The 11895-nt window shown below is 34.4% G+C and overlaps 1 non-coding gene across 1 annotated transcript; it reads right to left on the bottom strand.

Annotated features, from left to right (window-relative positions):
• Window positions 1-11058: 11058 nt before the first annotated feature.
• On the bottom strand, window positions 11059-11165 carry LOC113000853 (small nucleolar RNA R71). Its single transcript, XR_003266174.1, has one exon. It is a non-coding gene; the product is annotated as a small nucleolar RNA R71 (small nucleolar RNA).
• Window positions 11166-11895: the final 730 nt, after the last annotated feature.

The raw sequence follows: 11895 nt of genomic DNA, 5'->3' as shown, positions 1-11895 counted from the left end.
CACCTAAACCATCACCACTAGCATTGCTCCAACACCTCTGCCACCTTCACCTACTCAATCTCTACCACCATCACCATCTTAGGACTAACTATGATGTGCATCACTATTTCTCTCTTGAAACCCATCATCTTTTTTTAACAAAAGGAGGAGAAGAAGAAATTTAAATTGTAAAAAGAAAACTAGTGATAGAAGTGGTTTTGCAGTATAACTATTTACTTTCATTTTGTTCCACTACCATACATTTGCATGTTTAGTTCTTCTACCTATATAAATGTGTGTGTGTGTGTGTGTGTGTGTGTGTATATATATATATATATATCTGTGTGTGTGTGTGTCTTTGTGCTATGTTGAACACAGGGGGAGTTTAAAATGCATTACAATCATGTTACACTCTTATAACTCTGATTATATTTTATGTAAATCAAAATATATATTATTTTTCATAATACAAAAGGGATAGATTGTTTGGTTTGGACAACCACTTTTCACATCTACCTTGAGTTTTGATGATTAATAATTAGAATAAATTATTGATATTTTAATGAGTTTATGACAAGTGGACAAGATCAACGATGTTAAAAGATTTAACAATAATCCTCATCTATTGTCCATACTCTAAGAGAAAATACTCTATGTTGATCAATATTATACACTGCATTTTGTTAACTCTCACGTCTAGCTAGTAAGAGACTCACGCATTCTTTCAAAATGTTCCATATTGATCAAAAACTTAAGTTGGAAAGGGAAGTACACACACTTTAACATATACAAATTTATTTTTACCTCTCTTTCTTTTGAATTTTTGAATTTAAGGAAAGGAAAAAATAGAAGAGAATAAAAGGTATTGACAGAATATTCCTTGGAGGTCACTTTCGTCGAGGACAAGGAGCACATGATGTTGTTGGTACTATCAGTCGTTTCCTTGCAAATCAGAGCATGCGACATAGTCTTTTCTCCCAATGTGATACAATGGTATTTTCAAGGGATCAACATTGATCCTGTAACGGATCTGTCACGGAAGTCTATGAAAGATAGTCTTATTTCTTTACCCTTTGCTAAGAAAAGTTATCTTGTACTTGAGCTTTATTATTTATTCACTCACTGAGTGTTATTGAATACTTTTATTCATTCAAACTACTATTTGTGAAAACTAGGAATGGCCTACTGTTAAAAAATAGTTGGGTTTCTTAGATTTAGGGGGGGTCTAAGACAGTGCTAGAAGTCCTATTAAGAATACTTGTAAAGCCAGGAGTCACAGGTCAGAATACTTGTTTTGTAATCAAAATTTGATTAGTAAAACTCTTTACTGTTATTTAAAGAAGATTTGGACTTAGCTCAGGTTGAGTGAACGAGTATAAACCAAATGTTTCTACTTCTCTCCTTAATGATTTATTAAGCATTCTCTTATCACTATTTATCCTTCTTCTCATACCAAGTATTTACTTGAAAAACTATTTTAAAGACTCTATCTTATTCAGTCACTCGACAATCAAACTTGGTTTTATTAAAACCTGCTTTTCTTTTTAGTGGACAAGTTACCATACATATACATATCTGTCTATATCTATGTTAAAAGTCATAAAAAGTTGTTATCTTTGATTAACACACAATTCAACCCCTCTTCTAATATGATTGCTGATATTTTATAAAATGCTAAAACCCCCTGTTAAGATTTCACATTGGCTTTATCCATTTTTCTACGAAAGCATTGCACATAGTAAAGTCAAAGTCAAACATCAAACTAATTTGCAATTACACATTTGCACCTTTATGTTTTTGTTTTAACTTTTTTTCATTGTTCTCCGAACGCACCGAAAATACAGTCTAAGTACAACTAAACTGTAGTCATGAAATGGACTAATATCCTAAATCACAAACATAACTTGAAGTGTTCATATTGGTTTTTGTCCTATTTTTCATGAAAATATTGTTTAGCTAGAGTCTACCAATGATGATCAATCAACCCTATAGGTAGTTTATTGTTTATTTCCATGGAAGCACTTAAAAATTTAAAAGCTAGAACAATTGTGTAGCATTAACATTGGTTTTAGTTTTTATTTCAAAGGAACCATTGTCATAGTTTATCAAGCCATGCTATCAAGCAACAAATTAGTCTACTAATGTGGCTCCATGTAGAGCTTGTAGGCCTTGGATCTTCTTCATCAATGGAGTCATTTGCTTCTTGAAGATAAATGACAGCGTAATAGAGAAGGAGGAAATTTTATTGGAGACGCCACTTCAATGAGAAGATGAGTCAAGAACAAGCTCACCACCATAGGAAGCCATGGATAAGAGCTTGAAGGTAAGAGAAAATGAATGGAGGGAGAGGGAGAGAGGGGAACTAAATTTTGAGACAGAGAAGAAGGAGAATGAGGTCTGAACTTTGAAGTCAAATTTCTCAAATCATCAAAGTTTCAAAATTCACACACAAGACCTCTATTTATAGCCTAAGTGTCACACAAAATTGGAGGGAAATATGAATTTCTATTCAGATTTCACTTGAATTTGAATTTGAATTTGTGGAGCCAAATTTGGTGCCAAAATTTCACTAATTATGATTAGTGAATTTCAACTACGGTTCAGCCCACTAATCCAAGATCAAATCCAAGATTCTCTACTAAGAGTGCTTAGGTGTCATGAGGCATGTAAAGCATGAAAGACATGCACAAAGTGTAACTATATGATGTGACAATGGGGTGTAGCAAGCAAATGCTCACCTCCCCCTTAGGGTGGTCTGAACTTTAATTGGATTGAACTTCTTCCGATCAAATTTCTCTCCTAACACACACATCAAATAGTTCACTTAATGCATGTGAAATTGCAAAACTACCCCTAATACAAAAACTAGTCTAGGTGCCCTAAAATACAAGGGCTGAAGAATCCTACATTACTAAGGTACCCTAAACTTATGGGGTACCCTGCCTACACTATGGAGCCCTAAATACAAGACCCAAAAAAATAATCAAACCCTAATCTAATATGTACAAAGATAAATGGGCTCATACTTAGCCCATGGGCTCAAAATCTACCCTAAGGCCCATGAGAACCCTAGGGCCTTCTCCAACATCCCTAGCCCAATCTTCCTGGAGTTTCCTAGCCATGGCTCTGGTGATGGGTCCCCTCCTTATGAGTATTGCATCACTTAGTATTTGTTAAAGAAAATTACTTGCTATGGCATAAAAAACTAGGTCAGGCAAGTTGGAGGTTAATCGTCAAATTGTAGAAAAACAACCTTCCAAGAGGTCTACCAAGTATGTCATACAAGGATAATTTACTTTGTGAGGTATGGCTAAAGGGGAAAAAATTTAAAACTCATTTTCAAATAAAAACATTGTTTCCACCTCTAGACCCTTGCAGTTGATATGCCTTGATCTATTTGGTCTAACTAGAACTACGTTCACCAGTGGAAAAAGGTTTGGACTTGCCATAGTGGATGACTTCTCTGGATGGAAAAGAGTATGCATTACTTCAATAAAAGTCATTATGGGGGAGAATTTGTGAAGAAAGTAGAATCCTTCAAAAAAACTTAACACCAATAACACCTCAACAAAATGGGGTAGTTGAAAGAAAGAACAAATCTCTACAAAAGATGGCTAGAACCATGCTTAATGATAATTCAATACCTAAGCACTTCTAAGCTAAAACAATGAATATTGCATGCTATCTTCAAAATAGAATTTACATACGACATATCCTTAAAAAGACTCCTTATGAACTGTGGAAGGGACGAAAACCCAACATATGACATTTTTATCCATTTGGATGGAAATGTTTCATTCTCAACATAAAAGATAACTTTGGAAAATTTTACTCAAAAAGTGATAATGAGGTATTTCTTGGATACATTGAAATTTCAAAGGCATTCAAAGTTTACAATTAAAGAATCTTGGTAGTTGAAGAAGCTATTCATATAAGATTTGATGAAAATAAGTCTGATAAAGATTTATCAAAGCTAGACGAGTCTTTTGCATATCTATCTATGACTGGACAATAGCTCTATAGCAACTAGCTCATCCAGCCAAAATCCAGAGGCAGAAGAGTTCACTCAACATGAAGTTCAAGAAGAGGTAAGAGAACTCACTGGATGCATCATGCGAAGGAATCATCCAGAAAGTCCAATCATTGGTGATCCAACAGATCATGTTCAAACAAAATCATCACCTAGAACACAAGGGCACACTATAGTGATATTTGAAATAGAACCCAAACACATTGATGATGCAATACAAGATGACAACTGGGTTCAAGCAATGCAAGAGGAACTTTATCATTTCCAGAATAATGATGTTTGGAAGTTAGTTGAATTACCAAAAGGAAATAAATTTGTTGGAGCAAAATGGGTTTTAAACAAAAAATTAGACAAAAATGGTAAGGTTGTGAAAAACAAAGCAAGGTTAGTTACTAAAGGATACTCACAACTAGAAGGTATAGATTACAAAGAAACTTATGCAACTACAACTCGTCTAGAGGCAATACGCATTTTACTTTCATTTCCAACTTATAGCAATATAAAGTTATATCAAATGGATGTAAAAAATGTGTTTCTGAATGGATTAATCCAATAGGAAGTTTATGTTGAAAACCTTCAAGATTTGACAGTGAAACTCTTCCCCGACATGCTTTTAAGCTCAACAAAGTCTTGTATGGACTTAAGCAAGCTCCTAAAGCTTGGTACAAAAAACTAAGTTCATTTCTCTTGAAAAATGGTTTTAAATGAGGAAAGGTTGACACAACACTCTTCCACAAAAACCATGATTTTGAGTTTCTATTAGTACACATGTAAGTGCTAGAAGTGGTATTAAGAATACTTGTAAAGCCAGGAGTAGCTAGTCAGAATGCTTGTTTTTTAATCAAGTTTTGATTAGTAGAACCTTTTACTGTTGACTAAAAGGAAACTGGGTGTAGCTTAGGTTAAGTGAAGTAGCATAAACCAAGTGTTTCTACTTCTCTCCTATATGGTTTATTGAGCATTCTATTATTAACACTCTTTGTCACTTATTTAAAACCAAGTGTTTATTTGGAAAAACTATTTAAAAAAAAACTCTTTGTTATTATTATCAACTTGTCATTATTAAAATATGCTTTTCTTTTTGGTGGACGACCTATCTTTCTTATATATTTCCATCCATATCTGCGTTAAAAGTTGTAAAAATTTATTATATCTTTGATTAACACACTATTCAACCCATTATAGTGTGATTGTTGTTAATTCAAGTTGCATATCGATTTGTAATTTTAGGCATAATATGCTTCTAAACTAGGCTTTTGGGAAAACAAAAAATTTGGAGATAATCCTCATAGCTTTCAAATTAAACAATAACCAACTTGATTGATTTATTATATCTTTATATATCATGTTAATAAGCCATGATGGTCATAGGCACACAATAGAAGATGAAAGAGATAGTAAAGAACGTGTCTTGACTAATTAAAAAATTATCCTTCTTAATATTACTAGATTCAATTAGGCTTTACTACTAAGTTATGAGAAAGTAAAGAACAGAAATAATAACTTAGACAAAAGTAAAGTGGAAATAAAAAATACACAATGGAAAGATAAAGAGTGTAGGGAAGAAGAAGAAAAACACAAGATTTATACTGGCTCGACCACAACCCGTGCCTACATCTAGTCCCCAAGCAACCACCGGTTCTTGAGATTTTCAATAACTTTGTAAAATCCTTTAAGAGCATAGATCCACAAGGGATGTACCCTCCCTTGTTCTCTTTGAACGACAAAGTGGATGTACCCTCCACTTGAACTGATCCACAAGAGATGTACCCTCTCTTGTTCTCAGTATTACAACCCAAGTAGATGTACACTCTACTTGTACCACAAAGGATGTACCCTCCAATGTGTTAAGACAAAGAATTCTTAGGCGGTTAGTCCCTTGAATCTTTGTAAGGGGAAACAAAAGATATCTCATGTGGTTAGTCCTTTGAAATCTTTTTTTTAAAGGGAAGAGGAAGAATCAAAAAAATTCTCAGGCGGTTAGTCCTTTGAATCTTTTGGCAAGAGGGAAAAGGAATGAAGAAAAAGAATAGCACAAGTTTTTGGCCAATGAACTTTCCTTGAATAAAGAAAGTATTGAACAAAAACTCTTAGAAGAATGCTTTGAATGAATGAAAGAAATCTGAAAGTTCTCTCTCTAAAATTTGTGCCATGGTGACATATTTATAGCCATTTGATGGCTCTAGAAAAAACAAGTTAAAAGTTGTGACTCTTGGCAATTTCTTGAAAACTAGTCACTTTTTAAAAGTTGTGACTCTTTTGAAAACTAGTCACTTAAAGGTTGTGACTTTTGAAAAAATCTTCAGAAACAAGTCACTTTAAGAATTGTGACTTTTGGTAATTTATTTTTCAAAATAAGTCACTAGTAATCGATTACCATCATAGTGTAATCGATCACACATCAACAGATGTGACTCTTCATGTTTAAATTTTAAAATCAAAATGTTTAGAAACATTGGTAATCGATTACAAGTATTGTGTAATCGATTACACAAGTTTGAAATGATTTGAAAATGTTTTATCGCAAGTTATGACTCTTGAAATTTGAAATCTAACGTTTTAAAACATTGGTAATTGATTACATGATTATGGTAATCGATTACAACTTTGTAAATTAGTTTGAAAAGGATGTTGACTACTGGTAATCGATTACTGACTTCTGGTAATCGATTACCAGAGAGTAAAACTCTTTGGTAAAAGATTTTTCTTTTTGAAAAATTCTCTTGATCAAAATTGTGCTATTCAATATTTTGAAAAAATCTTTTTATACATATCTTAATAGTTCTTGAAGTTCTTGCATATCTTGAGTCTTCTCTTGAAACTTCACTTGAATCTTGATTCTTGATTGAATGACTCTTTGATTCTTGAAACTTGTTTGACTCTTGATTCTTGACTTGAGTCTTTGGCATCATCAAAATAAACTTGGAAAGCTTTTCTTCCACAAGGATGAGGTCTTTGCAAGCCTTACCGAGGTATAAGCCACTACCCACACTCATCCATTTTCAATGAAGCCTCACTTCCTTCATAGGTTTAATTCGAGTCTCCCCGAATGGTCAAACTATGTTAAGGGATGTACATTGACCACTCAAAAGGTGAAAATCTACCAAGAGTGAAGAGTCTGCATGACATAACAAGATAGTTAGGCATGTAATTTGCTATTTGTGGATGAGAATAATGTGTTACTTGATGAGTTGTATAATTATAGTGTTATTGAAAATGTGATGAATATTCTATATACCTTATGAAATGGTGATCTTATGCTATTTTTAATTATATGATGTATTCTTTTAAAATGAGCTTACCTTGCATTTTCTGTTGAACTATGATAATCATGTCATTTGACACAGGAGAAGATTATGATGTATCTATTGAGGAACATGTCACTAAGGGTTGAGGTGGATGTGATGGTGGATTTAGGGGCAAGGTTCGATCCTTAGTCATTTATTTTATGCCTTATCTTATTGGGGACCAACTTAGGGTTTAGATATGGTTTTTAGTTTTATGTTGTATTTATTCCCTTAATGGGACCCTTGAGATTTGTTTGGTGATTTGCTTATGATGTTTTGATGATGTAGTGCCTTGGGACACACAGGCCTATATGTTTTATGTCTTGGAGAACCTTTTTGGTTGATGATTATGTGATAAACTCATATTCACGATAAATTTATACGCATTTTTGTTAATTAAACTAAGTCAATAGTTTTATAAAGAGTAAAAGTAAATCTTTCCGAGTTAAAGTCATTACGCTTCATGTAATGACATCCGAGGTTGTTACTGTGAATCATGCAAGTTTTGATGATGCCCAAAATAATTTACTTGATAATGGTTGTCATAATCAAAAAAAGGGGAGAATGTGAATGTATGAATACAGGTTTTTGATGATGCCAAAGTATAATCAAACAAGATTGCTTCAAGAAACATTCAAGGTTAAGCAAACAAAGATTGCTTCAAGATTAAATCAAGACCAAGAAAACAAAGATCAAGAAAAAAGCTAAGTCTTATTCTATCTTTGTTAAAAGAGTCTCTTAGTGATTGCAAAGAAAAACTTTTTGAAAAGACACATCTCTTCAAACCATTTTGAAAAGACACAATGGGCCTATATATGTATGTGTGTCTTACTTCGAAAAGCAAGAGAGAGATGTTCTAAGATAACTTAATTGTCAAATTCTCTCTCAACAACTATTGGCCAAACATTTGCGAATCTATTAAGAATTCATCTAAGATCTTCAATTTGTATCATCTACTCTAAATGAGAGAAATCTTTCTATTCATCTCATAAACTTACTTGTGATCAAGAGACCAGTTGTCTCTAGGATTGTGAGAATATTCAACACAAGGGTGAGGGATCCCAACATGTGTTGAAAGTTTGTAAAGGATTTACAGAGATAGTGGAAAATCTCAAGTGTGTTGCTTGAGGACTGGACATAGGCATGGAAAGTGGCCGAACCAGTATAAATTGAGTTTGCATTTCTCTATTCCTTTATCTCATTTATTTTATTGCAATCAATTTTGTCTTGGACTGATGTGCCATTATTTTCTCCTATTTCTTAACCCTTTTTGCACCATTTTAAGTAGTGATTAGTCTTAAATGTCAAATTAATTAGGCAGTTTTATTATTTGGGCCTATTCAGCTAATTTGATGTTTTTAATCTAATTTCAGGAACTAATGAAGCATTGGGCTTGAATCTAGAATTGGGCTTGGACTTGAAGAGGGCAGACTAATTTATTCTACAAAATTAGATCTTATCTTATCTTATCTAGATATTATTTAGATTTGATCTCATCTAGATATTATTTTAGCTAGATCTTATCTTATCTTATCTTATCTAGATTTGATTTGATTTTACTTATGGGCTTGGATTTAAAACAGATTTGTAAGCTTTGGGGCTGAAAAACTATATAACAGCACCAAGGTTCTAGTTTAGCCCCTCTCTCTCCTCTCACTCTCTCTCTCTCTCCTCTCTCTCTTCTATTTTTCGTTTTTAGTTTTAGTCTTTCTTCTCTTTCTCTTTTATTTTTGTTTTTTACAATTCCAGTTCAGACTTTTAGTTTTATCAATAAAATTTCGTTCTCTATTTGATTAATGGAAGGCTAAGTCCGTAGCGTTGTTTTCTCTTGAGGATCAAGCACAGTTCTCTTTGAGGTTCTATTATTACTGTTAAATTTTGTTCAGTTTTTCCTCTTCACTAATTACTCTGAATCTGTTGCTATTAATTCATGCATGTTTAGTGCTTGATTAATTGTCTCTGTGCATAATTTACGTTCATGCTTAATGATCATTTATGAGTAATTGGTGTGTGTGATGCTTAATCACATAAAGAATGTTTTATGTTAAATTTCGCTTAGTAATTTAATTTAGGATTGGATTAAGTGGTTGAACTGATAAAGGATAAATTCTCGCAGCCTAGGATAAGAGACTTGCTTGTGAATCAAGGGGAAGCAACGTATTTTAATTCTGATAATTTCTAATTCAATTTTACTCGCTGTTTAATTTACAAAAGCAAACAACCCCCCCCCCCGCCCCCAATTTGGTCTGATTTCCCACCCCCCAATTTGTTATTATTTCCTACTATCTGTTATGAACATTTGGTTTATCATTACTCGTTGGGAAACGACCTAGGATCACTTCCTAGTTACTACATTTTAATATTTATTTGATTTGGGTACGACCTCGATCAAATTTGGCACCGTTGCCGGGGAGCAGTGTCCAAAGGTTCATAATAGCTAGTGTCGTGTTAGTGTTTAATTCTTTCGTGTTTTATGTTTAATTCTTAGTGTTGTTTAGTGTCTTGGTATTTTGCTTAGTGTGTGTTCTGTTTTAGTTTTTCTGTTAAGCGCTTCCCCTGTTTCAGTTTTGGGTGTTTTGCTGTGAATAGTATTTTGCGACGGATTTAGTGACCACTTTTGCTTGCGGCAAAACAGAGTAGTAGTGGAAATCATGTAGCGACAGATTTTAGTGACCACCCTTGCTGAATTATTTGGGATTTTTTGTTTTAGTAGCTAGAGTTATTATTTTTGGCTGAATTTTTTGTGGTAACTTCTTTTAATCTATATTTTATGGGAAAAATAGCTAGAGCCTTTAGTTTGGTCAGATTTGAAAGTTCCAAAAAAGTAGCAAATTTGATTTTTGTCAAAACTTCAAATGGCCATAACTTTTGCTCCGGTTATCAGAATCGCAATTATTATATATGTATTTGGGGTAGAAAAAAAATTCCTACACCGTGGCAGCCTGCCATAGGCTGGCTGAGGTCTCCATCATCCAAAAAAAGTGATTCTGTCAAAAGTTTTTTATTTTTCAAGTATTATTCTCTTATTTTTCCAAACTTATCATTTTTAGCTTATATAGTTAGACTTCGAATTTTCATTTGAAATTTTTTGTGCTATCTTCTCATCATTTTATAAGGTTTCTCATAAAATTTCAAGTCATTTGGATATCATTTAATGGTAGTTGTAGTTCAAACCTACACTGTTACTTGCATAAGAAGGCAACTAGTTGTGCATGCTGAATTTAGTGTATGACTAGAGGAAATTCATCTGACTTACAACCCTTTGATCCTGAGATAGATAGGACATTTCATAGATTAGTTAGACATCATTTAGTACCTTTTGAGCATCCTGAGCATTCTGATATTGGTGATTTTGAACATTATAATTTTGTACATTCTGAGAATATGGCACAACCTCCACCCCGTGAGAGGACTCTAAGGGAAATGGCTGCACCTGATTTCACCTACGAAAGCTTGTGCATCCCGTACCCTGATGAGGATGTTCCATATGTTCTCAAGACTGGACTAATACATTTGTTGCCCAAGTTTCATGGTCTTGTAGGTGAAGATCCTTATAAGCATCTTAAGGAGTTCCATATTGTTTGTTTCACCATGAAGCCCCCTGATGTCCAGGAATATCATATCTTTCTAAAGGCTTTTTCTCATTCACTGGAGGGAGTGGCAAAATATTGGTTGTACTACCTTGCTCCCAGATCCATCTCCAGCTGGGATGACCTTAAGAGAGTGTTCTTGGAGAAATTCTTCCCTGCATCTAGGACCACGACCATCAGAAAAGATATTTCAGGTATTAGACAACTCAGTGGAGAGAGCCTATATGAATACTGGGAGAGATTTAAAAAATTATGTGCCAGTTGCCCTCACCACCAGATTTCAAAGCAGCTTCTTCTCCAATATTTTTATGAAGGACTCAGCAACATGGAGAGAAGTATGATAGGTGCTGCCAGTGGTGGAGCCCTTGGAGACATGACCCCTGCTGAAGCCAAAAATTTAATTGAGAAGATGGATTCAAACTCCCAACAATTTGGTGCCAGAAGTGATGCTATTGTCATTAGAGGAGTTCATGAAGTAGCCACAAATTCATCAGGTGAGACTAAGAAGCTTGAAGGTAAACTAGATGCCTTGGTTAACCTGGCAACCCAACTGGCCATGAATCAAAAATCTGCACCTGTCGCCAGACTCTGTGGTTTATGCTCCTCTACCGACCACCACACAGACCTTTGCCCTTCTGTGCAACAATCTGAAGCAATTGAACAGCCTGAAGCTTATGCTGCAAACATCTACAATAGACCTCCTCAACCTCAACAACAAAATCAGCCACAACAGAATAACTATGACCTCTCCAGCAACAGGTACAATCCCGGATGGAGGAATCATCCCAACCTTAGATGGTCGAATCCTTCACAACAGCAACAACAACAACAGCCTTATTTTCAAAATGTTGTTGGCCCAAGCAGACCATACGTTCCTCCACCAATTCAGCAACAACAACAACAACAATAGCCCCAGAAATAGCAAATAGTTGAGGACCCTCCGCAACCTTCCCTTGAAGAACTTGTGAGGCAAATGACTATGCAAAACATGCAGTTTCAGCAAGAGACC

The sequence above is a fragment of the Glycine max genome, chromosome 20, assembly GCF_000004515.6.
Source record: "Glycine max cultivar Williams 82 chromosome 20, Glycine_max_v4.0, whole genome shotgun sequence".
NCBI classification, from domain to species: Eukaryota; Viridiplantae; Streptophyta; class Magnoliopsida; order Fabales; family Fabaceae; genus Glycine; species Glycine max.
This window is presented reverse-complemented; position numbering and strand designations above follow the sequence as displayed.